The sequence below is a fragment of the Equus caballus genome, chromosome 28 (genome assembly GCF_041296265.1).
Source record: "Equus caballus isolate H_3958 breed thoroughbred chromosome 28, TB-T2T, whole genome shotgun sequence".
NCBI lineage: Eukaryota > Metazoa > Chordata > Mammalia > Perissodactyla > Equidae > Equus > Equus caballus.
Window position 1 is genome coordinate 33,407,940 of NC_091711.1, and position 25,679 is coordinate 33,433,618.

Sequence of the window (25,679 nt, forward strand, 5' to 3'; positions counted from 1 at the left end):
GGGAAACGGTCCACTGCTGAGTGCCCGCAGCCCCTCTGGTCAAACTCCTGTTGAAATACGCTGTCTTATGCTGTGTTGTTCTGTCCCCAGTGAGACATTCCCAGGTCCCGCTCGGGCACGAGCTCCCTTCTGAATTTTTTGCCTCCCTCCCTCCTTCCCGGAGGCGCTGAGCAGGGTCCCAGGCCCACAGCGGGGCTTTCGCGTGAGCTGTGTGGAGGGTTTAGAAGCTAAGCTTGTCGTGCATTTGTGGTGGCTTCCCGGCCACAGCGCGTCACCAGGGAAAGGACCGGGATGTCGGCTGCCTCTCCACACCAGGATTCAGGGGGTGGGTGCGGCTGCCGGTTAGGACTGGGCTCTCCTAGCCTCCAGCACCGCCCCCACCCCCCCCCCCCCCCCGCCCCCCTCAGCTCTCAGCTATGCTGCAGGAAGGGGACAGGGGGACTGGAGCAGCAAGCTGGGCCGATTTTAATTGAATTGTGCTTGCTCCGCCTTCAAATGAACTGTAAGTCAGCAACTTTAAACAGAGCTAAGACGGGGCCACGGTGGCTCATGGCTGGTTAACTAGTTGCTTCCTGGGACTTCGAATGTCACCTTGACATTTTACAAATGTAACCGTGTTCATTGCTGATGGGTTCAATGACAACAACAACAAACTCTCCTACTTTGTTCTTATTTACTATGTGTTTTGCATTTATTAACTCACTCAAGCCTGAAGGCAATATTAACTCCATGTTACAGATAAAGAAATTAAATCTCAGAGAGGTTAAGTAACTTGCCCAAGGAGACACAGCAAGTAAGAGGCAGAGCTGGGATTCAGTCCCAGGCAGTGAGGTTTTATAGTTTGTGCTCTTAAATAGTATTCTGTACCCGCCTTTCCACTTCTAAAATAAAATGACACCTGCCCTTGGAGGTCTTTAAAGTAAAATTAGGTCATTACCTCTTCAAGGCAGTGCTGTCTTATGTATGTAGCTACATATATTAAGTATTTACTTAATAAAATAAGTACTTAAATTGTGCCAGGCACTCTTTTAACTGCTCTTACAGTAGCTCGTTAATCCCTACAACAGCCCTGAGAAGTAAATATTATTATTCCCATTTTACAGATAAGAAAACTGAGGCATGGGGAGGTTCTGTAACCAGTCCAGAGTCACAGAGCCAGGATGTGACAGAGCCGGGACTGGAACCAGGTAGTCTGGTTCCATATTCCACACACATGAGTAAAACTACTAGTTTATGAAACAAAATAAGACGAACCTCTCTACTTGGTTATTCGGGGGGAAGAAATTCCAGGGTTAGGGAACCCTCCTAGAGTTACCGTGTTAGATACTAAAGCTCGATTTATGAGACCCCTCAATTCTTCAGAATGTTTTATGTTCTGAATTTTACAAAGGCCGGTGACAAATACAGCCTGGGGAATGGGTCTCCAGGAACCATCCTCAGGATCTGTGGTCAGCTCACTTGCAGACCAGTCTCCCTTCTGTTCTCAGTTTTCTGTGCTGAGCAACTGCCTTGGGTACTTGGAGACGAGCTCAGAATGGCTGATTCCGATTTGCAGTCTTCCTGACGCGTGGCTCTGGAGCTGAGCACGTCATGGGCAGTTGGAGGCACAGCAGACATTATTGGGTTGATCAGAAATTGAAGTGTTATGCCTGAGATAAGAAGATAATGAAGTGGGGAGATTCCAGGCTAGGAATTTGGGGACCAGACTTTTGGGGTGCCTCCAAGGTGCCCGGGCTGCCCTGCATCCATCTGTCTGGGCCAGCTCACGGCCGTCAGGGGACAGATCATGGCGTTGAAGGTGCTGGTGGCACAGGTAGTGTTGGGGGGGGACCACTGACCACACTGTGCTGGGGCCCCAGTGCCCGGCTTTCCCTTCTGAGGACCAGCACTCCGGGTAGCCCTCCTGACGCTGCTGCGTAACCGTATTTTACATTTGGCAGAAGAGGACAAGATTGCGAAAGAAACGCTCTTGGCGGTCAGAGCACTTGGCCATCAGAACAGCAACGCTCCACGTTCTGCCAAATTGCTAAACTGAGAAACAGTTAACGGTCTTGACATATCTGACAACCTGCAGAACCGACACGCCCTGTGTTTGATCTCCCCAGTGGTGTCAGAGGGGTGGGAAATGAGCATCTGCGAGCAAGGCTGGGTTCCAGCCCATCTGGGGGGATCTAAATTAATTAAGGGGCTCCCTTCTCCCCACTGGGCCACTTTCCGCTCCCCCCATTTCCTCTGAAAGGGTTAAGTTTCACAAGAGCCGGGCTTGGGTGCCTGTTTCTCTCCTTCACCCACGCCCTGTTTATTCCTCTGCCCATCACTGTCTTCCATGTTGTTCCTGGTGTCGAAGAGAAAGTTGACTCATTTCTAACATTTAACGAGCTTCTTCTCCCACCGGTAGGTGTGTGAGCAGCTCAGGATTTTACCATCTGTGAACCCTCCTCACTCCCAGCAAATTCTCTTTCTACCTTTGGGGCGCTGTGCAACCAACGCAAGCCACGTGCCTTCTCTGTGTCCCATCTGTCTTCTCTCTCCCATCAGGAATCAAGCTGGATGGTGATGGACGTGGGATGACCACAGAAAGAAGCCCATGTCTTTCCTTCTGTCTGGAAGTATGTCCCAGATGTTTAGTGTTAGGGGTAGAGAAAGGAGTAGGCAGGGTTCTTGCCCTCCGGAGCTCCTGAAGTTAGGGGGAAAGGCGACGATATGAACGTTACTAATTGGTGCTGTTTTTTGAGTGCTTTACCCGAAAGACGACATCTGTCCTCACAACAACCGTGTGAGCTTAGGAATTTTCTCCTCCTCACTTAGAGATGAGAAAATGACAGCGAGGAGAGGTGAAGTGGCCAAGGTCACATAGTCAGTAGGTGATAGACTCCGTAGTCTGTCTTCAGAAGACAAACAATATCATTATTATTACTATTAATAACATTTGTTGAATGCCTACTATGTGCTGTGTGTCAGGGCTCACAAACGTGCTCTCTTTCAGTCTCTGAAATGCTGCAGGGATGGTTTTGTCGGAAGGTCCTGATGTGCTGGGGGTTACACAGTGGGAAGTGGCAACTTGGAACTGATACCAAAGTTTGTGTGATTCTAGAACTTCCAGGCTCCTGCCCCCGGGGCTGTAGCATCTCTCGTTACGGAAAGATTTACCATCAAACCCAGCCACTTGTTAGGGTGACAGGAGAAGCTGTTACAGATGACTCTGGGACCACAGGATAGAGTGGGGCGATCCCAGGGTGCCTGGTCCTGTGTTCACCTGAATGGGATGTGTGATTCAGTCAATGAATGTTTTCTGAGCGCTGGCTGTGTGCCAGGCACTGTTGTCACAGTGAGCAGGACAGGTGGGCCCCGAGAGCTCGATGTTAGGTTGAGGGGGGACCATGAGGAGGTCCCTTCTTGGGGGATCTGAGCTCTGAGGAAAACACACAGGCTAATGGGATCAAAGGGCACTGGACATGGCCTCCCTCAGGCGGGGACACTGGAGCTGCCGCCCGAGTGATAATCTGGGTGAAGAGAGTGTTGGCTGAGGCCACTGAGAAGGCAAAGAAAGTTCTGGAAGCAGCAACAGTTTGACTGTAGGAAGAGACAGAAATTCCTGGATGTGTTCTGAGATCTGAGAGTGGTTCTGTGTGGCCGGAAGGTGGCATTCGGTGGGGTGAGTGGAGTGCAGACCCTCCTGCCTGGGCCCTGAGCCCCACGAGGCGCCCTTCTGAGGAGGCGGCTCTGACGGCAGCAGTGTTGGGCACCCCTGATGAGAAGGGCCCCTTCTCCTTCCCTCTTTCAGAGGTGCTCAATCATTATTTATTGAGGTCTCACTTGGCCTCTTGCCTAGAGAGTGGAGAAACACATTTAAAATAAAAGAGTCGGCTTCTCTAAAACTCATTCCTGTCACCTCTAAGCCAAAGGGCCGTGATTTATCGTCTCAGGGTGGATGGAATGCATGCACAGATTTGGGTCTTTTTTTTTAATAATAAAAGAGTGAAAACTGTCATCTCTTAGATTTGCTCCCTCCCCAGCACATCTGCATGCAACCCATGAATAAATACGGCACTAGTAACATTTCTCAAGTGCTCATCGTGTGCGTCTTACTCGGTTGAGCGCTTTCCTTCATCAGCCTCTTTAGTGCTCACAAGAACTCGGTGAGCTGAGCGCTGTTATTCTCACTTTAAAGATGTGGAAGCTGAGGTCTAGAGAGGTGAGAGGCCAGAGCCCAAGTCACACCATTGGGGGAACAGGGGCTGGAATCCCTGACATGATGGCCCTGGTAGGTGTTGTCAGGCCCACTTTGCAGAGGGAGGAGACTGAGGTGCCGCCATGAAAGGGCCTGGAGTCTGGTGTCCTGGTTCTGGCCAATGGTCCGCCAGCAGTGGGAAGGTGGTAGAACTGGATGCCGTGTGCCTTGCCCTGACTTGTTCCAGGCCTCGAAGGCAAGGGCCTCCCTGAAGTGGGAAAGGGCACCGGGCAGCCTCAGCTGGAGAGAGGAGCTGGCAGCGGTCCCTGTGGCCACACCCTTTGGACGTTTCTAAAGCCCGGGCAAGGGCCGCCTCTGGCTCATCTACCCCCTTCTGTCAGCCCGTCGTTCCCAGGCCCTTCAGTACCCCCCGAGTCCCCCCAAAATCACCGGGGACACTTTTAAAAGGGCAGATTCCCGGGCCTCGAGATAGGCCTGTTGAATCAGGAGCTTGATCGTGGGACCCTGGGAATCTGCATTGACCTCACCCCGGGTGGTCCTGAGGGGCGTTCAGGTTTGGAGAACCACAGGTCTAGGCTTCAATCCTGAGACCCCCCCGCCCCAGAGGGGTGGAAATGGCTGTGGATTCACTCTGAGATTCCAGAAGGACCGTGGTTACTTTGGCCAGGGGAGAGGCCGTGATATCAGCCCCAGACATTTTGGGGATGTGCTGGAAATAGCTCACCGGCGGAGCATTTCTATTTTTGCGTCTGTGGGATTAGGCCTGTCTGGGGGCTGCAGCCTAACATTTTTTGGGGGGTATCTTTTAAAAAAAATGGTGGCAAAATATATATAATATAAAATTTACCATTTTAACCATTTTTAGGTGGCCCAGTTCAGTGGCAGTAAGCACACTCATGTAGTTGTGCATGCAGCCCAATCTAGAGGGCTCCTTTTGGAACGCTCTAGGAAGGAAGGGCTGTGCACACATTAGGTGCTTAATAACTGCTTTCAGATGCCAGTGGAGCGGTGGGGATTATTGGGGTGATGGGTTTGTTATCATGCATTAAGTAAGCATCCTCGTTTCTGACTTTCTTATGAGCACCTTAACCTCTGTCTGCGATGCTGATGGAGGAGACGCTGGGGACTTATGTTTAAAGCTCCATTTCTATTTCGGGGCCAGGCAGGATGATGAGTTCATTGTCTGGTCAATGCCAAGGGCAACTTCCCCTGCCTCTCCCAGGGCCCCCTGCAGAATAGAGGATATCTCTGTCAAAAATCCAAGTTTCCCTCCTCTGTGGAGACGGTAAGAGGCAACCCACGGTCATGACGGGGACTCGGGTTTCAAACGCTGCTGACTCAAGACCGGTCTGGTGGAGAACGGAACAAATGGGCCTTTTTCTATTTAAGAGGAGGTTTTTTTTACTGCATGTCAACAAAAGATCTGTAGATAATCTTGTTGAACGTTTCACACTGCTGACTTCATAAGTGTAAGAGCACTCATGACCCATTTACATTTTTCGGTGCATTTGGGTTTATTTCTGTGGTTACCGTGCCCTGAGGAGGCTACAAAAGCTGGCCTGTTTGGTGGCGGAGCACACTGCCAGCAGAATTTTGGAGAGCGTCACAGCCCTGGAGGGAGGGCCCGGAATCAGCCGGTGGACTGAGTGACAGAAGTGTTGCCTTTTGCAGCTGGAAGGGATCTCAAATAGAGTAACCCCCCTTATTTAAGGATGAGGATATTGAGACCCAGAAGTGCAGTGGGTCTTTACCCAAGGTCACTGCTAGTTAGGAACTCAGTCCAACACCAGCTTCCTGGCCTCCAGCCCACTGACTTTCCACTGCATCACACCTTCCTGGTCCTTGAACTCAGGCTTCCGTCGACTAGATCGCTTGCGATATATTAAACCTAAAGATAAGTTTTCCTGAATCCAGAGGTCTTTCCAAATTCATGTATATATTTTGTGACTTCTCCATTTTTCTTTTCGTGTATTTGGGTAGAATAGATCTTTGCTTCTGGGCAATCTTTGCTTCTAGACCTTTCTATTAGAGTTTCTTTCCTAAGATCGTTGTCTTCCTGATGACGTGTTTGGAACCCCCTGCCTGCGTGCTGATGGCAGCCCCGGGTACGTTGACTCTTTCTCCAGGATGGCAGCACAGCCGGTTGAAAAGTGGAAAATTGAGTCATCAGCCCTCTGGCGTGGCTTCTCCTCTCCCAGAGTTCTGAAGTCCTGTCTGATATTATTTAGTCAGTGTCTCTTCAGTCTGGGGAGTGATTCAGATGGAAGCTACAGGAAAGACTCAGCAGAGCACTCTGTGATAGGGGTTCTTGAGGAGGCCATGAAACTGGCTGTGCTACTTGGAGACAGATCACCGGGTGAACATGAGCCAGAGCTCTCACATTCCAGAGCAAAAACTAGGAAGGTTCTGGGCTCTTGTGATGGACAGTCGTGTCAGCTGCAAAGTCGGATTAATTAGCTGACGAAGTACTAAATGTTTATTGAGGACTTACTTTGTGCTGGCCCCATTCAACATAGGAGACACAAAGGGAAGTTAACACAGATGCTGACATAAAGAAGAAGCAATGAGTCGGTGCCCAGGTGCCTATTATGGGACTTCCTTCCGTGCTTCTGTTTCCTTGTTACCCTTAAAGAATCAGAGGAAGATGCTAGAAGGAGAACGGAGGCACTGCCGACCCTTGACGTCCAGTGAGGGCTACGTGTGTTCTACTTTACCTCCTCCGTGTTCCCGGTACAGTGTGGCGGCTCAGTGAATATTGTTTTCAATGCACAACCCCTCTTTCTTTTTAACTTTCATATGGGAGGCAGCTGTTGTGAACATGGGTCTGATTCACCTGGGTTCGGGTCTCTGCTACAGCACTTAGCTCTGTGCCCTTGGGCAAGTCTCTTACGCCCCTGAGCCTCCATTTCCTCAACAATGGAATGGACACCCAAGGATTCATCTTGTGATCATGGGTGGCCACTTAACCTCTCTGACCTTGGATTTCTCATCTTTAAAATGAGAGGGAATGAGGATGAGTGTGGAAGGCCCATTGGAACAGGCAGACAGCTAAACAGATATTTGGGAATGGGCTATTCCTGTTTTTCTTGAATGAAGTTTCAAGAGAATAAATATATTCCACTGTGGGTAACTTCCAGTTGCCAGTGTGTGGGTATGTACCCTGGGCTGCATCCCGTGGACTCCCAGCTCTGATTCTGCTGTCTGTCTGCAGCCAGCTGTGCTCATGAGCTGCAAGGTAATTTGAATAACTCTTTAGGCCAAACACGATTGCAGATAAAAGTTCAATGTTTAAAGATCCTGTTTCGCAGTACCCAGCTGACCGGAAGCGATGTTTTGGATTCCGCGTGGCCTGGCTCACACACTCTCTACGAGCACTGATAGTCAAGAGGCACACGGAACTGTTATTTGTAATCAAAGACCACAGACAGTGGTCACAAAGACCAGCCCCAAGTAACCAGTCCCTTTTATTTCCCATAGCCATTTGACGAAAAAGGTCTGAATTTGGAATCAAACCATTCGGTTATTTCATTAGAAGATTGAAGCCAGAAATCGTTTGTGACTTTCCCCCCATACGTTATGGATTTGGGGGATAAAATATCTTTTGCAGTTTCTGTTAACAAGAAGGAAGATCCCAGGCTTACGCCAGAGTATAAAAGAAAATTGAAACTAAAGATCAGTTTTTGGATTTGACTAAAGTTTCTAGTATGTTCAGCTGCAGTAAAGCCAAAAGCTTTGGCTGTATGCACAGGCTGATATAGTAAAGTTTAGGACATTAAAAAAAAGGTTAATTAGGTCAGTTGGATTAGACATTAGGCTACCTGTTTCCAAATACTATAAGACTCAATTTCTTATTTCCAGGACATCCATCAGCCTTTTCCAACCTCTTATAGACGGATGCTTCCTGCGTCCTCACTCTTCTGGACGTTGGATCCTGCTCCCAGGGTTGTTGACTTCCTTCACCTCCTGCTGGAGGAACCACCTCAAACTTGGCCAGGGGGCCAAGGAAGTCATGGTGATCTGTTAATATTTTTGAGATATTAGCACTATCGATGTCTATATCTATCTATCTGTAGATGATGCAAGCGTAACCATGTCAACTGTTTAACAGAGTTTTATAGGAGAAAAGCTTGATCATTGAGAAAATTCTACCCGTTTGTTCTTGATGTTGTAGTTATTGAAATTTTGAGAAAGCTGGTTAATTTTGATTTGGTGGCCAAACAAACCTTGGAGAGGTACTAGAAATCATTGATGTATAAAATAAAAAAAATTTAAAACTTCAAAAAATAAATAAATATAATTTAAAAAATTTAAAAGTTAAAAAAAGAAGAAATCATTGATGTAGAGGAACACTGGCGGGGATTTCTGGCCTCGACAAGAGCTGGGGTGGTTATTCGGAAGAGGGTCCGGTGATGGAGGGTCTTTCTTGATCCTGCTGAAGACCCACTGTCCCGGTGTGCCCTGACACTCACTCAGGGGGTGGGGTGGCTTCCGCTGCTGTTCAGGACACCCGGGCAGGGACGTTGGTGTTGTGATGAGTGGCTGGGGCGCAGGGCTGTCTCCGGGGGCCGGTTATCCTGGAGCCGCCTGCCTGCCGGCCCCTGAGCCAGCCCTCTCTCTGGGGTCACCCTCAGAGGCTACAGGGCATTTTGATGCTGGGGCACTTTGCCATGTGGACTTGACAGTTGTCTTGGCTCGGAAAACAAAACATTAAACCTGCGGCAGATTGAGAGACAGAGGGACGGAGGGAGAGAGACAGAGGAGAAGCACACTCCTTCCAGGGTTTGGGCTTTGAGGTGAGGGATGGAGATGGGGGCAGGCCCACGGGTCTAGGAAGGGAGTCAGGGATGTCCATCATCCTCATTGTCGCTTCTCTGTTATCAGCTCTAAGAAGGCTGTGATTGTGAGATGCATCCTGATTTCAGAGAAGCTAAAAAACATGAAGAGAGTATAAACAGTATGTGTACATTAGAATCGTGGCTGGCAGTGTACTCGGTGCTTCAATTTCATGTAATCCTCTCAAATAACCTTTTGAGGCGAGTTCTCTCCTTATCCCCGTCTTACTGGTGAGAGAGCTGGGGCGCAGAGGGGTTCCAAGGCTCCCTCAGCTGGTTAGTGGAGGAGCCAGGCTTGAAGCAGTTCTGCCACCCTCAGGGCTCACCCTTCGTCACTTTGCTCTCCTCCCTGGTCATGAAGTCCGTGTTGTCGTCGCGTGTGTGTGTTTGAACGCTGTGATGTCAGCATTTTGACCCAGCTGTATCAGACAGATATGTTGACTCTGCCCCATTACTTTTACTAAGTAGCTTAAACCTCTTTTCCATGTTTTCACATTATTACTCTTACTAAGCGATGGACCCCGCGTTTTGTCAAATGCTGCTTTCTGTGTGTTTTCGTGTCTGCTCTGCTCCCCCTCCTCTTCTATGTCAGGTAGATCTCTATTGATAACACTCAGAGATAATAAACGTTTACCTGCTCTATCTGTCTAGAGAATCTGTCAGTTACTAGCTGTGTGACTTTGGCAGATACCTCCCTGAACTTGTTTCCTCATCTGTAAAATGGGAATGATAACACACATGTTTTGGGATGGGAGCAAGGAAAGAAAGGTTAAATAACACTTGCATAAATGAGTGTCTGACATTCAGCTTGGCATATAGTAGGGACTCAAAATATCTTGTGCTTATTCCTGTCCCCCTCCTCCCCGGGTCACCTGCATAGTAGGTGGCAGCAAGCCTGGAACCAGAACCCTTTCCAACACACCTGGCCACTGCTCATAGATACAGACAAGCGAGCGTTCTCGCATCCTCTTGTAGCTGTAACCATTTGCAGACACCTTCTCATTGTTTTACAGCTTTTTAATGTGCCTGCGCAAATGGACCCTGCCTGGCTGGCTTTGAAGGAATTTCAAGATCTAAGCCCAGCCTGACACGTGTGCCGCAGCCCCAGAGCCGTCCCTTCCTCCTTATCATGGCAATGAGGATCTTGTGCACAACTTTCTTACCTTGTGGAGGAAGACGGGACTCTGTCTTGCCTTATTGTCATAAGGCTTTTTTTTTTTTAGGGAAAAAGTTTCAAAATGCTAAACATTTCCCTGGCGATAATCACCTCAGTGGCCTTGGTCCTTTTTTGGGTTCATTCCCCTCCCATTGCCTGTGTTCAGAGGGCCTACGGAGCGAGCGTCAGCAGCGAGGGTCAGCGTTGCATCTTAGATTCACTCGAAGGCAAGGAGGGAGTGGGGGAGATGGGGAGCGTGGGCACGCTTAGTAGGCTACAGCTGCAGGGGGCTTTCCTTCTGACACATTTCAAGAAGAATAGCATTTGGGGTGCAGCATAGCTTCCCCCCAAGTCTGAGTGTACCTTCTCTGCCCCCTCCCCAGCCTCCCCCCTCATCCACTTTTGGATCTTCTTCAGCGTCTGCTTTTACCCACCTCACCCCTGCACCACTTCATCATGGCAGCAACTTAAGTTATACCTAAGCAGCTCATAGTCCTGAGACGCGCAAAAATTAAGTGCCCTCATTGTGCTCTCATTTTCCGAAGATCTATTGGGGAAAAATATCCACATCAGCGGCTACAGATGAGTTTGGGGTCTTCTTTGGGAAAATTCCAACTCTGTTTAGACCTGCCCTGGCTTTCAGTAGCATCTTTAACATTTAGAGTTGCTTAGGATCTGGATTATATTGAAGTCATCGTTTTTAGCTGGGAAAAATATATACAACGTGGAAGAAAGCATAAAAGCCATCCTATAACAATTGTTTTCATTTTTATTTGTTGTCATTTCTGTGTCTATATATTTACAGAGCTCAGATCTTGATCTTCCCAGTGTTTTGAATTCTGATGCTTGAACTTAAGCTCCGTTTCCATGTCTTCACATTACTTTTAATATCAGCGTCATTTTTTGAGTAGTTCATATACTGTGATTTATTAGTGATGTACCTAAGTGAACTATGATTTATGAAATGGTGCTTCTAATCTCGGACATTTTAGAGTGTTTACAATTTTTGGCTATTGGAAGGGAAACATTATGGTAAACATGTTTGCGCATAAATCTTTTAGCTTCTGTTGAATTACTCCCTCGGTGTAATTTCCCAAGAGAGAAATCGCTGTCGTTGAAGGCTGTAAACGTCTTCACGGCTCCAGTGATCCAGTGCGTACGGGGAGATTTTTAAAATCCGTGTTCTCTGTTAAAATCTTGTGCCAGACAAACATCAGAAGGAAATAATACAAATGAACAATTAAAAAGATAATTCCCATCTTTAACTCATCTAGACATACAGAGATGAAAATATGAGTTTGGGTAGATGGGTGGCTGGGTGCCTTAGAAGCTTCCAGCTCTTTATTACTGTGAGCCTGTCTTTGGCTGTGGGAGATAATCTCTTTCTAGCTGTCTCTCTAGATCCTCATTCTCTTGCTTCTGGAGAAAAGGTACACACACCCTCTGTGCAGCAGGCCCGCGTCAGCAATTTGTAGCTGTCTCACCATCGTCTTGAGCGAAGTCAAATGGTTAGACTCCATGGTCCACCACCAACTCCTCTGTCCATTAAGTGTCTGATAGTTCTGCTCTAATTCGTGAAATAATTTAGTATCCACAGATTAATGTGTATATGTCATAACAGGGCGATTTTCGGTTGGAATAGAGGATATTGAGGCGCTTTCTTGAGGAATAATTAGAAAAAGATGGTACTGGCCATCAGGAATGCTAGCTAATTATAACTCATCGAGCCCTTAGCTTCTGCCAGGTGCTGCTCCAAAACCTGACCCGGATTAATTTCTTTAGTCCTCACACCATCCCTACTAAGTGGGCATATTGTGATCCCCATTTTACAGAGAGGTAACCGAGGCCAAGAGGTTGGGTTTATGTCCTGAGGTCACACAGGACATAAATCCGTGTGTGTGAGTTTCCTAGATCTGCCATAATAAAGAACTACCAACTGGGTGATTTAAAACAACAGAAATGTATTCTCTCACAGTCCTGGAGGCCAGAAGTCTGAAATCCAGGTGTCGCCTGGGCTGTGCTCCCTCTGCAGGCTCTGGGGACCAGTCCTCCCTGGCCTCTTTCTAGCTTCTGGGGCTCCGTGGCCATCCTCGGTGTTTCTTGGCGTGTAGCTGCGTCGCTCCAGTCTCTGCCTCCATCTTCACGTGGGCGTCTTCCCTGTGGCTCTCTGTGTCCTCTCCTCTTTTTCTAAGCACACAAGTCATCGGTTTTAGGGCCCACCCTAATCCAGTATGACTTCGTCTTAATTTAACTGATTACACCTGCAAAGACCCTATTTCCAAATAAGGTCGCATTCGGAGGTTCTGAGTGGACGTGCGTGTAGAGGGGACGTGCTTCAGTCTGCTACACCATGGTCTTAGCCAGGACCCGTTTCTGCCTTCTAGGACAGGATGGGGGAAAGAGAACGAAAGCAGCAGCCTGGGCATGCTCCAGTTTTGCCCAGGTGGCCTTGAGGGAGAGGACGGACGGGCGCCAGTCCCCTTGGGGCCTTTGGAGAGGCTGTGTGGCCAGGAGGGAGTGGAGCCCTGTGCAAGCGGTGGGGTTGCCTGGCACAGTCTTGCGTGCGTGTGAAATTGCCCTGCGCGGCGCCGAACGGCTTTCTGCACTCGAGGGGAGAGAGTAGCTTTGGGGTTAATGCCGCGCCATGCTTGAGTAGCTTAAATAAAGCTTACCTAAAATATTTCCCTTCTCAAGCAGCCGCAATCGTCGATGTCTCTGGAGCAGCGGGGGAACCCCAGAGGCAGGCATAAATGTCTCCAAGTCGTAAAATCAGACTTGGAGCTCCAGCCGCAGGGAAGAAAGTATTTTGGCATATTATCTGCATTGCTGCAAAATAAATTTATAAGCATTCCAAGGAAACTGCAGGGGAGAGGGTCGAAACTCTCCGGCAGGAAAGGAAGGGTAAGTGAAAATTAACTGTGCAATGCCCATAATTACGCCTTCAAGGTGTGTGGAATGTAATTAAGAGGATCGGGGCTGCCGATGCTGTCTCTCTTGTTTTATTTAAGTGAACATAAAATGTACTTTAGAAGGGCTTTCCTATGTTCGCTGCCAATTCCGATTCCTTGAACTGTGTTTCCCACCCCCGGCTCATATGTTTCTCCACAGTGAAATCCTTCCACCGCTGGAGGGGTTTTCAGGAACAGAATTTGTGCCGAGGTTTTGAGTCGGGGCTGGTTCTCTTCCTCCCGGGGCCTCAGACCCCCCGCCCTCAGACCAGCCTGAAGGTGCCAGTTCCTGTTAATTTCTCTGTTAACGCGAGCATTTGCATGTCATGGAGGGTGACACTGTGTACAAAAAAAGCTTCTAAAAAAGCTAAAGCTACAAATCTAGGAAGCTAGCCTTTCAATGAAGCATCCTCCCGTCTACTCATAATCTAGTAAATTTTAAGTTACTTTTAGGACATCCTTTGGTTAATATTTGACTCCCTAACAAATTTAGCCTTCTTTTAACATTTTAAATTGCACGTAAAATTTAATATATTTAATGTCCTTTTTGAGTACTTCAGTTGCCTGATTAACAAATACTTAAATAATAAATCTAATACCTCGAACTTAGAAATAGAGTGAATCTTAAGTTTCTTAAATGCTCCAATATTGTTTGTAAACTTAGAAGATTTCAACTTAAAATCTCAAATCAAATAAATTGTTCAATGAAATCTTTCATGTTGGTATTGCAAGCTAGATCTCCTACTCAAATAGTCTTGAAAATAGTAATCGTATGGCTTTTCTTCTTAAACAATTCTGTACTTATTTTAAAAAATAGCCTTATTGAGATGTGATTTACATATAAAACTCACCTATTTTGAGGGTAGGGCTCCATGAATTTGAGTATGTCCGCAAAATTATACAAGCATCGCCACAAGCTAATTTTAGAACATTTCTATCATGCTAAAAAGAACCTTTGTGTGTGTTTACCATCACTTGCCATTCCCACCCCCGGCCTTAGGCAGCCACTAGTCTACTTTCTGTGTCTATAAATTGGCCTATTTTGGACACTTTCTGTATTTAATTTGAAATCATGCTACGATTTTAAGGAAACAATTTTGCCATCTCAAACAATTGTGGAGTGACCTTCTCAAGCCACTTTTTGGGCTACCACCTGAACTTTCTTCATGAGTTGACCCCTAGCTGGGGAACTAAGCTCTGCCTCTGAGTGGGGGCTCTTGCAGCCCAGGACCCAGACTCCGGTCACTTGCGACTTAATTCAAACGTCTCTCCACAGAAGACCCAGCCCCCCCTGGTGGCTTCCTTCCACTCTGATTCTTTGCCTGTCCGCTGGGCTCTCTGCAGTAAGACCTAGTTATAGTGAGAGCTGACTGAAGACCCTCAGGGAGGTGTCTGGGTCCAAGGCCAGGGTTCTGAGGTCATGCTCATACAGCCGTGCTCCTGTGACCACCTACTGTCCTCACAGAGCGCACTCGGAGGCCAGCAGCCAGGGCACTAACCCAGCCGCCTCTGGGCCCTGCCTTGGGTTCACGCTCCGCGTTCCAGCAAGTGAGGACTCACCCAGATATTTATACACCCATGTTCACAGCAGCACTATTCACAAGAACCAAAAGGAGGAAACAACCCTCATGCCCATCGACGGATGACTGGATAAGTAAAATGTGGTCTATGCATTCAATTCAGCTATTATTGAGCCTTGAAAAGGAAGGAGATTCTGACACATGCTACAACACGGGTGAAGCTTGAAGACATTCTGCTGAGTGAAATAAGCCAGACACAGAAGGACAAATATCGTAAGATTCCACTTCTATCAAATACCCAGAATAGTCACGTGCTTAGAGACAGAACGTAGAATGGTGGTTGCCAGGGGCTAGAGGGAGAGCGGCAAAGGGTTAGTGTTCAGTGGGTGCAGAGTGTCAGTTTGGGATGATCCAAATAGTTCTGGAGGTGGATGGTGGTGATGGTTGCACAGCACTATGCATGTACTTAATGCCACTGCATTGTACACCTACAAATGGTTAAACTGGTAAATATGTATATTTTACTATAATTTTAAAAAAATAAGCAAAACCCCACTTGTGTTATTCTCTGTCTTGAAGATCTTATTCAAAGCTTCATCTCAACTACAGGCTCAGATGACTGCTTTCCCAGTCTGGCCCCAGATCCTTTTTGGAGTGAGTTAAGGTGTCAATAAAAAAGGAAGACAGCTTCTTCTAGCCGGCACACCCTTTGCAGCTCGGTTCCCCCCAACACTTGTTAGGACTTTCCCTGTGACACCGCCCACCTGGTCCCCTGGACTCGCTGGCCCCAGCTGGAGTGAGTTTCTCCCTTTCCTCTTCTCCAGATTGTCCTGCGTGTGCATCATCTGTGTACCCACTGGTTTCTCCTGCCTGGCTGGTCCGGGGTCTCCAAACCCTTTCTGAGACGCAAATCCCATGGGATGCTCGTTCAACTCTTGGCTTCCCAGGCCCCTCTCTGGGACGTCTGATGCAAAGGGGCTGGGAATGTATGTTTCTTTATAAGTATCTTGGGTGACTCTTATGAGGAAAGTTTAGAAGACATTGGATGGGTAACTGTGTTTCAAAAATGGTCTAGTTTCCAACTTTTGGGGAAAAGAGCTCTGATTCATTCATTCACTCATTCGTTCATTCATTCAGGCCCTGAATTTGGACCGTCTTTTAGGTACTGAAGGTATCCTGGTAGACAGGACAATCCAAGTCCCTTCTCTCAGGGAGCTTACGGTCTCATAGAAGCGATGGACAGTGGCCAGTAAAGCATTTAACAGAAAAAGTCAGGAGATGATAAATGCCTTGAAGAAGAATAAAACAAAGCAGGGGAGAGACAGACAGTGAGAAAGGGAAGACAGACTATGTTAGCTAGCATGGTCAGGGGTGGCCTCTCCAGGGAGCTGATAGTGAGGTGAGAGAACACAGTCAAGAAGAAAGCACTTATAGTGGTATCAGGGAAGAGTATTCCAGGTTGATGGACCTGCAAGTACAAAGGCCCTGAGGCCACTGCTTGGCATTTTTGAGGAACAGGAAGAGGTGGGGTAAAAGGCAAGTAGGAACTAGGTCATGTGGGGCCTCTGAGGCCATAGAAAGGACTTTGGATTTTGTTCTAAGATGGTGAGAGGTCTTTGGAGCAGGGTGGAAGTTGTGATCTGATTTATATTTTTAGAAGATTATTCTGGCTGCTGATAGAGAATAGAGTAGGGAGGCCGAGGTGGCAGCAGGGAGACCAGCTACAGGGTTTTTGTGTTAGTCCCAGGGGAGGTGATGGTAGCTTGCTTGGGCCAGGGTGGTAAGTGAGGAGATGAGCTGATGGGGGGGGTATGGCAGGTGAGAGAGGGGACTCAAGAATGACTCCTGGGTGTTTGGTCTGCCCAGCTGGGTGCCTCGTGGTGTTTACTATGATGGGGAACACTGGGGAGGGGCGTTTTAGGGGTGGACGTTGTGAGTTCTCTCATCAGTATTTAATGAATTCAGCTCGTAAACAAACTCAAGTTGAACCTAAATGAACACTCTTGTCCCTGACTTGACTCTTTCAAGATGTCTAAGCGAGGGGCTTTTAAACCATGTGTCACGACCCATTGGTGAGTTGTAAAATCAATTTAATGAGCTGTACTAGTATTAAAAATATATGTAAGAGAACAGAAAATATCAGTTTATCACAAGTAAACTGGGAACAAAAGGAGAAAGGGACAAAGACAGGAGTCAGGAGACCCGTGTTCCAGCCGCGGCTCTGCCTCTGGTGGCTGTGTGACGTTGACGAGTCACTTATGCTCCTGGACGTCCATTTCTTCACCCGTAAAATGGGGCTGGGGACCAGGTGGGTTCAACCGGATTGGGGTTTCTTAACCTTTTAAAGCCCGGCTCTTCCTCTCTCTTCCCTCCTCTCCGTTTCTCTCCCTTCACCTCTTCCGTGTTCTCTCAGTGGGCGGACTGCAAACTCTCCTGGCCAGGAACGTCACTTTTGAGTTTTGCATCCTGCCCTTTCTCTCGCTCAATCGGAACCAATTCTGAGGGTCCTTTTCCTCAACTGTGTACGGTAGTACCCCCTTATCCTTGGTTTCGCTTTTTGTGGTTTCAGTTACTCGGGTCATCCGCTGTCCAAAATATTAAATGAAAAATTCCAGGGCCTGGCCTGGTGGTGTAGTGGTTAAGTTCACACGCTCCGCTTCGGTGGCCCAAGGTTTGCCTGTTCAGATCCCGGGTGTGGACATGGCACTGCTTATCAAGCCGTGCTGTGGCAGGCGTCCCACATATAAAGTAGAGGAAGACGAGCACAGATGTTAGCTCAGGGTCAGTCTTCCTCAGCAAAAAGAGGAGGATTGGCAGCAGTTAGCTCAAGGCTAATCTTCCTCAAAAAAAAAAAAAAAGCCATTGGACTTGGTCTCTGAATGCCCTTCTTGTCCTAGATGTGCCTGATGCTGTGCTAACCTGTTTGATTGACAGCTGGTTGAGACAGGCGCAGGCACCTCGTGCGTTTTGCAAGTCAGTACAACCCTCTGCTCTGGGCGCATTCTTGCAGATGGGCCAGAATCATCTAGAAGAGGGAGTGGGTTGACTGCCAAGGCCGTTGGTTTTGGTGAGTGTACCTGATGGTCCAGTTCTTCTCCTGGCAGGTCACTGTTGTGATGTGCACAGTATATTCTTCAAAGTCGAGTGTCAGAGTCCCTCGGGATGCTTCCTTTGGCAGTAAATCTCCTGGCTCTTAGATGAAGCTGTGTCTTTTCCCTTCCCGAGTTATACCAAGTGCATTCACCTAATTCTTAGATTTATACCTTGACCTTCATCTGCCAAAAGTTTAATTCACTTTAGTTTCACAACCACCTCCAGAGGCTGGGCGTCAGGAGCTTTGAGGCACTGACAGCAGGAGAGGAGACTGACATGGGGGTTAGCTATAATAAGGGTTCAGATTGTTCTCAAATCAAGTCAAACCCCAAATCCCTCAGTATTTTTAGTGGCTGCTTGTCGAGGCTCCAATAAGGAGAAACAGATCTGGACGTGGTTTTGAATGGCTCCCGGCCGCCCCTGCTGGGGGGACTGTGAGAACGAATAGGAGGCTGGGAGATGGAGGTTCGATGGTGGGCTTACTGATGGCTTGGGCCGAACCGGCTCCTGGCTCAGGGTTTGGGCTCCTGTGAACAGGAGTGTGCTGACTATCTGTGAAGCCTCCGCGGGCCCTGGTTGGTGGGAAGACCCTGGGTCAGCATTCAGGACTGCCTTTTGCTTTCTCTCTTCTGGTTCCGAGCCTCTGTCAACTGTAACCCGCCTCATTTCAGAGGAATGGAGGCAAGCGTGCAAGGTTCGGATCCCACTCTGCTACACACTAGCTGTGCCTTCAGGTAAATTCTTCCACCTCTCTGAGCCTCAGTTTCCTTGTCTTTAGAATGAATAGGCGTGATGCCACTGACCTCCAGGAGCTGTGAGGAAGAGAGGAGAGTCAGTAAGAAGGGCTAACGTCGACTGAGTGCTGGTAGAACCCCTCGAAGGCACGTCACAGGTCCTCAGGATTGTATCCTAGGCATTTTCTTGATGTTTTTGTTTGTTTAACTCCTGTGACTAAGAAGGCCAATGAAAGAATTTTGAGGAAGTGTGTTAGCAAAGAACATGGCAACTTCTCTTCTTTGTTCTTTTGCTGTGAGTAGGTGGTTTGGCCTAATTCCCGTTAGCAGAAAAAATGTCTTTGGCTGAACTCTCAGGTCACTTGACACATGTGCTGAGTACCAGCTATGCACTAAGCGCTTAGGCAGAGGGCAGACAAGACCGGCGTGGGGCTTCACTGCTGGGGACCTGGAGCCGGAGGGGACAAGCTGGCCCTGCTCTCTCATCCCTGCTGTGGGGGGAGAGCCATTCTGTCCCCTCCCTTGGCCCGGTTTTCTCCTCTGAAAATGAATGAGAGTGGTCACATGGGGGCTCAGAACCCCTCAGACTCAACACGAGTTTTGTTTTGTTTTGTTTTTTTCTTTCCAAACCCCAGTACATGGTTGTATATCCTAGTTGTAGGTCGTTCTAGTTCTTCTCTGTGGGATGCCGCCACAGCATGGCCCGAAGGTCCACACCAGGATCCGAACCAGCAAACCCCAGGTCCCTGAACCAGAACGTGCAAACTCAACCACTTGGCCACTGGGCCGGCCCCAACACATGAGTTTTGATTCTTAATTCTTTGCTAGGCAGGAGCCAACCAGGAATGCCAAAACCTGGACCCACCTGGACACGTAAATGTGCCGAGCACACCCTGGATTCCAAGCACCTCAGACTCCTTGAGATAAAACTGAATCTCACAGAGACTCAGACTTCTGAGTATTAAAAAAAAAATTTTTTTAACAGACCGTAGTGTTTATGAGGACTTACTGACCTCTCGACTTTATGGGAACTGCTTAGGGCTGAGCCGATCCTAAGCCACATTGTGACGGGAAGGCGCCCTGGAGCTCATTGCTCTCTCCCGCCCCTCCCCACCTTCCCTTTGCTTTGCTCTGCCTGCGTCCTCTCTCCTCCAGCTCTGAGCATCCTGCCAGAGATCCAGCCAGCACATCTAATTCAGGTTCTAGCGTTTGTGAGTGACTCAAAGGGAGTTTCTGCCTTTGCATTTTAAGAGGAGAGGGGAGCTCCAGAGCGATGCCGAACTCAATGGAACATGAGTAAGCCCTGGAGGCGAGGTTCCCAGTGCATCTGGTAGAGGACCGGGTTCTCCCCCGCTGGGATCTCCTAACCCTGACTCTCCCGATGGAACCTCAGGCCCTGGGGCAGGGACAAGAGGGTTTGTTCCCCAGATCTGCCCCTGTGGCCCATGCCCCACCAGAGCAAGAGACCACCAATTCTGCTTCCATGTAAGAGTTTTTTGGGGAAGGAGCGGTCCCTATTTTTGCATTATTAATATTATTACTAGTTATTATTTGTAGATGGTATTTTTCCGTTCGAAAAACCTCTTCATCCCAACCTGGAAACCGGTATTTGGGAGTGGATTGAAAACTGGGAAGAAATTGATGGGACGTCTGTTTCACAGCCAACTAGAGCTTTTTCTTTCATAACCTCTTGGCCCCACACTCTTCCCTGCCTCCTTCCCCCATTACCGCTTAACTGCCACCCAGATCCTCTGCGCCCCGTTCCTGCCTCTTCTCCCTGACTCCCCCCTCCCTGCAGCACTTCTCCAGGGGGACTGCCCACTGCCCTGTGCTTAGAAATTGGGAACTTAGAGGTCTCCTGGTTTCCCCTCTTCACCTGAGCAAGGAGAAATCTGAGGCCCAGGGAGCCTTCAAAGTGAGGCTCCTCGTTTGGTGGCAGAGCTAGGGGATAGGCTCCAGGCCTGTGACTCTGCCCATGGAGGGTTCGGGTGCCATATGCATAGCAGGCTATTTTACACGTTCATTTACTTCCCACAACCACCCTGGGATCTAGGGGTGATTACTGCATTTTATAGATGAGTTTCAGAGAGTAGGCAGTTGACTGAAGGTCGCCAGGCTGGTTAATAGTGAAACCACGATTTGAACCCAAAGGGTGCTGCTGAGTGACTAGCTTGTCCCAGTGTGCCTGCGACCTTCCTGGTTTTAGCATGGAAAAAAGTCCTGAGTCCCAGGCAGGTGGTCACTAGTCTGAGCGCGGTGGCTTCCGAAGGGGGTGGGGGCGAGCTGTGACATAGTGTCCTTCCAGGGCAGGCTGTGGGTTGCAAGGCAGAACGGCCCTGTCTTTACAGGAATGGCTCCCTGCGAGGGAGCTGGGTCTGCTCGACCTTCTTCTGACTGGAGGAGGTTGACTGAGACACTGTCCCATTCCATTGACTTTTGCCATGGGGACCGGACTGTACTGCACTCGGGGCCAAGCATGACTTCGTGCGTTTGGGGAAGACGTCTCTGTAATCGCATTGCCGCTCTGCACGCTCGCAGCGTAGGGTAGAGGAGGCCTGGTGCCCATGCTGTTCACAGATCCGTTCGCAAAGTGTCTGGAGTCAGCCGCGCACGTTAGAGCTGTTTTGCCAGCGGGAGGAGTAGAGACGCGTTTGGGCCTGGGTGATTAGTCCAGAAGCGCTTCTCTTTGAATGTTTCGGCAAGAGAGAGCACTGATTTTTATATGGGAGCTCTAAGTGTAAAAGCATCCTTTACCGCCTTTACAGACAGCACGGTAAAGTGGCAAAGACCACTGGTTCCTGAAACAGACAACCCTGCATTTGAATTTGTTTCTTACTCTGCCATTTGCTGGCTGTGTGATCTTGGGCAAGTTACCTAATCTCTCTGGGCTTCAGTTTTCTCAACTGTAAAATGGGAATAAATGATATTATTAGTCTTCATTGTTTCTAACTTATAGGGTTTTTATGAGAATTAAATGAAGCATTGTGAGAAAGTCTTAGCATTGTCTCAGGCATCAGGCCCCTGGTAAATTCTCAATAAATGGTAGTTCTCATGATTATCATTGTTAAGTATGGCTGTATTTTATACGACCTGAGTTCCAGCCCTGGCTGTGCTGCTGACTACCCTGGGGACCTTGGGCAAGTACTTCAGCTCTCTGAGTTTCTTCTGTAAATTGAAGGAGCTGGACTGTAATCCCAGAGAATTCCAAATGTCTTTGGTTTTGTGAAATGCGTCAAAGGCAGGTTCCCACCCAGGGCCCCACAGCATATCAGTTTTATTTCAGAATTAACAATCCGGCAGCTTCTCCCTCCTGCCCCAACAGCCCTGGCGGTGTCCCAGGGAGCCACTTGGAGAGGGAGATGGGCTCCCCTCCATTGTCGAGACCTGACTTTCCATCACCTGCCCTCAGCTCACCGGGAGTGGAGCATCTGCTTAAAAACAACGTGCTCTTCATAGTGAAACAAACATACGTGGCTTGATTTTAATTTTAGCTTCATTTGTGTATCTTGGAATATACAGAACTGTTCCCGGGGCCAGGAAATCATACTGGAAATTGAGTTGATTAGATTCTTACAAAACGGTCTTGAATTTCATGGACTTGAGTTTAGAAAGGAGACAAGTGTTGCAGCTAAATAAAACTCTGGTGGTGGGTGGACAGCGGAAGGCCACCGTTAGATGTCCTCAGGGATTCCTTTCTAAGGGCTTTTGATGATCAGATCTTTCATTTTCAAAGGAAAAAATAACAGCAGCCCGATGCTCCTGGCCGTTTCCTCCATATAGAGCGGGAAGCAACCTGTTCCATGCGTGTAAAGAAAGCCTTAAATCCTAGATCATTCGTACCCCTCCTTGAGTACCTACTGTGTGCCAAGCACCAGAGAAACTACGTGAATAAGACGGAGAGGGTGTATATCCTCATACCTGATGTCTGGCATATCTTAGGAGCTTGATAAAGATTTGTCGAATAAGTACATGAATGAGTGTAATAACCGTTAGTTCATAGTTTGGCCCTCACATCATTTTAATGAATCCTATAATATTGGACTACATTGTGTATCGCTTGTCCTAGAAGTGGCCAGACAACCAGGGCTTGGGCCCGGAGGAAACTATGGAGATCTTTGGTGGACTTGCCACTTGACCATTGGTCCAGCGTGGCAGCTGCGAGGTGGGCTGCCTGTGTCGGAATGCTGTCTTCACCTCTCACTTGTCGTGAGACCTGGGCGATTTACCTAACCCTGCTGAGCCTCAGGACGCCCATCTGTGAAGTGGGGACAGTAGCGGTACCCACCCCAGAGGACTGCTGTGCAGATTAAACATGTGAACTGTGCTCTCTGAACGTAGGCTGCTCTCTGTGTGTGTCGGTTACTCACCTTTCTCTGGTGCCGCTCTTCCTGAGACACACACAGAATAAACCTTCTCACACCTAGGTGCGTAATTGCCGGCCCACCCTTTGTCTCCCAGGCACGTGGTAGGTTCTCATTATTCTCATTTGGATAGGAAGAGCCCAGAAGTCAGGTTTGAATCTCAGCTTGGGTACTTTCCACCCCGCAAGGCGTTGACCTTGGTCAAGTTCCTGAAATTAAGGGAGGCTCAGAGAGGTCGTCTGTAAAACGCAGGTACTTCCTTCGCTGTGTGAAGGATTATGCTTGGTCGAGCGCCTGGCACACAATGAGCTCTCCATAAATGGTGAGATTGTTGTCGTTCCCATAAAAAGCACACAAGGCCCCTTTGGCTTTTGTGGCCTGGGGTGCCAAAGCTGGTTCCCGTGGCGCCCAGGGAAGTCACAGGCGGGGCTGGAGGAGACCCTGAGGGCCGCCGGCCTTGGGAAGGGGCCCGTGTTGCAGGCCCCACATGGCCAAAGCATTTTAAAGGCCTTGTATTAGAAAAATAAACCAATTAAATAATACTGCCCCCCATAAAAGCTGACTTTTAATGGATTTCACGGCGGGTTTCACTGCGGCGGTCCCGCAGCCACAGGCCTGGGCGAGCCGCACGGCCGCCATGGGGAGACCTAATCATGCACGGCGTGGGCATAATTTTACAAGTTTTATGGCTGTTTTTCCTCCTCCGAAGTGTTGCTATGTCATTGTTCACCGAGGGCAACCTGCGTGCATTTAACAGTTTACCCCGTTTTTGGTGGAAATGAAAAATGAAGTAATAAATTAAAGAAAAACAACGTGGATTTTTTTTTCCCCTCTTCTCGAGGCAGCCGTGGAGGAACAAAGAACCAGTGTTTCTCCGCACAGCCTAATCAAACTCGAATGGCTTTTATGTGTGGACATTGGCCCCCGGATTGCCTCCTCCCCGGAGAGGGCTGCAGGGCGCCCAGGGTGTGCTTGGGGCTCTTACGGAGACCCTGGGAATACCTGGGGCCGCTCTCTGGGGCAGGGGTCGCAAACTACAGCCCGTGGGCCGCATCCGGCCCGCCGCCTGTTTCTGTAAATGGTTGGAAAAGAATCAGAAGAAGTCTATTTCCTGATATGTGAAAATTACACGGAATTCGCATTTCAGCGTCCACGGCTGAGGGTGTGTCGGCACACAGCCACGCCGTTCGGTTCTCCGTGGTCTGTGGCTGCTTCCACACTGCAGCCGCCACGTTGAAGACTTGCAAAGGAGATGGACAGCCCCAGACCAAAAGACTGTCTGATCCTTCACAGGAAAAGTGTGCTGACCCTACTCTGGGAAGTAAAGAGAAGGAGAGAGAAAATGCAGCTTCTGGTTTCCTGGAATGGAGCGTTTACACTCAGGGTTTCCATGTGGCTCAAAGGGACAAGTCCGAGAAGCGTTGCCTGGCAAGGCGTTGATTCATCTGGAGACCTTCCAGAAGTAATCGGCTGCTTGTAGAGGTGGCTTCCTCGGTTTTCTGACCTCAGGTTGGCTTCTGAGCAGACGTACCTGGGTTTATCCCCTTCCAGCCAGCCCCCCCGTCTGTTGTGGCTGTGCGACTTTCCTGTCAATCCCCGAGTCCGGCTTGCAGTCTGGTAACTTCTCATCAGCTCACTTGATGGCTCAAGAATGGAGAAGTTCTCATGTCCCCTCCTAGGGCGGGGGGCAAGCGATTTTCGTCATAAATTATGTGCAAATCTAGTTAATGATCTCCAGTACCTTAAGAAATTTATAACAAACACTTTTTTGCTGGTACCCCATTTAAGCATTCTGCCTAGAGTAGTAACTCATTTAATCCTCACACCCAGCCCATGGAGTTAGATCCTCTTCTCATCTCCATTTTGTAGGTGAAGAAACAGAGGCACAGAAACGTTGGGTATCTTGCCTGAGGTCACACAGCTGGTATGGGGCAGCGCCAGGATCCAGACCTAGGCTGTCTGCTCCAGGGAGTGTCGTGCTGTCACTCTGCTCACTACGTGGGAGGCGAATTATTTAGGCTTGTGAAAAGATCTGCTCTCCTTGTTCCACCCATGCCCCTACCAAGTCATTCCACAAGAACACTGCCTCCCATGTGAGAAGAGAGTACTCGTTCATTCGTTCATTCATTCATTCATTCATTCATTCATCCCGCCCTCCCTTCGACAAATAATTGTCAGCGGTGGCTGTGTGCTGGACGCTGTGAGGGGCTGCACGGAGTGAGGGTTTTTGTGAACCAGAAGAATCGAAAAAGAAGGAATGCTTTCTGTTTAAGAACAGTTCTTGGTGTCCTCAACCCGGTTGGGTTTTTGAGAAGTTGGCTTAATTCTCCCTCTTGTATTGGTTGTCAGTGCCATCTCTGTCTGTCTGGAAACACAGACCCTCATCCTTTCGGCCTCAAGCCGATATTCTCATTGAAAATAAGCTGATTTACAAGAGGCTCTGGGGGGACGGGCCTCTGACTCATCCTGCGGGGGAAACCGCCTGGGGAACGCTCTGCCAGGCTCTCAGGAGACCAGGGGCTCAGGCCGGGATCAAAGGTCGTTTAAGTGACAGGGGAGGGGAAGGCTGCGGCATTTTAAAGATTTTATTTTTTCCCTTTTTCTCCCCAAAGCCCCCCGGTACATAGTTGTATATTCTTTGTTGTGGGTCCTTCTAGTTGTGGTATGTGGGACGCTGCCTCAGCGTGGTTTGATGAGCAGTGCCATGTCCGCGCCCAGGATTCGAACCAACGAAACACTGGGCCGCCTGCAGCGGAGCGCGGGAACTTAACCACTCGGCCACGGGGCCAGCCCCAAGGCTGCGGCATTTTAAAGCCGTCGCCAAGCCCTGCGCTGGTAGAGCT

At 48.8% G+C, this 25,679-nt stretch overlaps 1 protein-coding gene across 2 annotated transcripts in view; it reads left to right on the forward strand.

Moving 5' to 3' along the window:
* The window catches only part of CHST11 (carbohydrate sulfotransferase 11), a 255,102-nt gene that overhangs the window by 92,660 nt on the left and 136,763 nt on the right, over positions 1 to 25,679 (forward strand). The gene's annotated exons all lie outside the window — the stretch shown is intronic.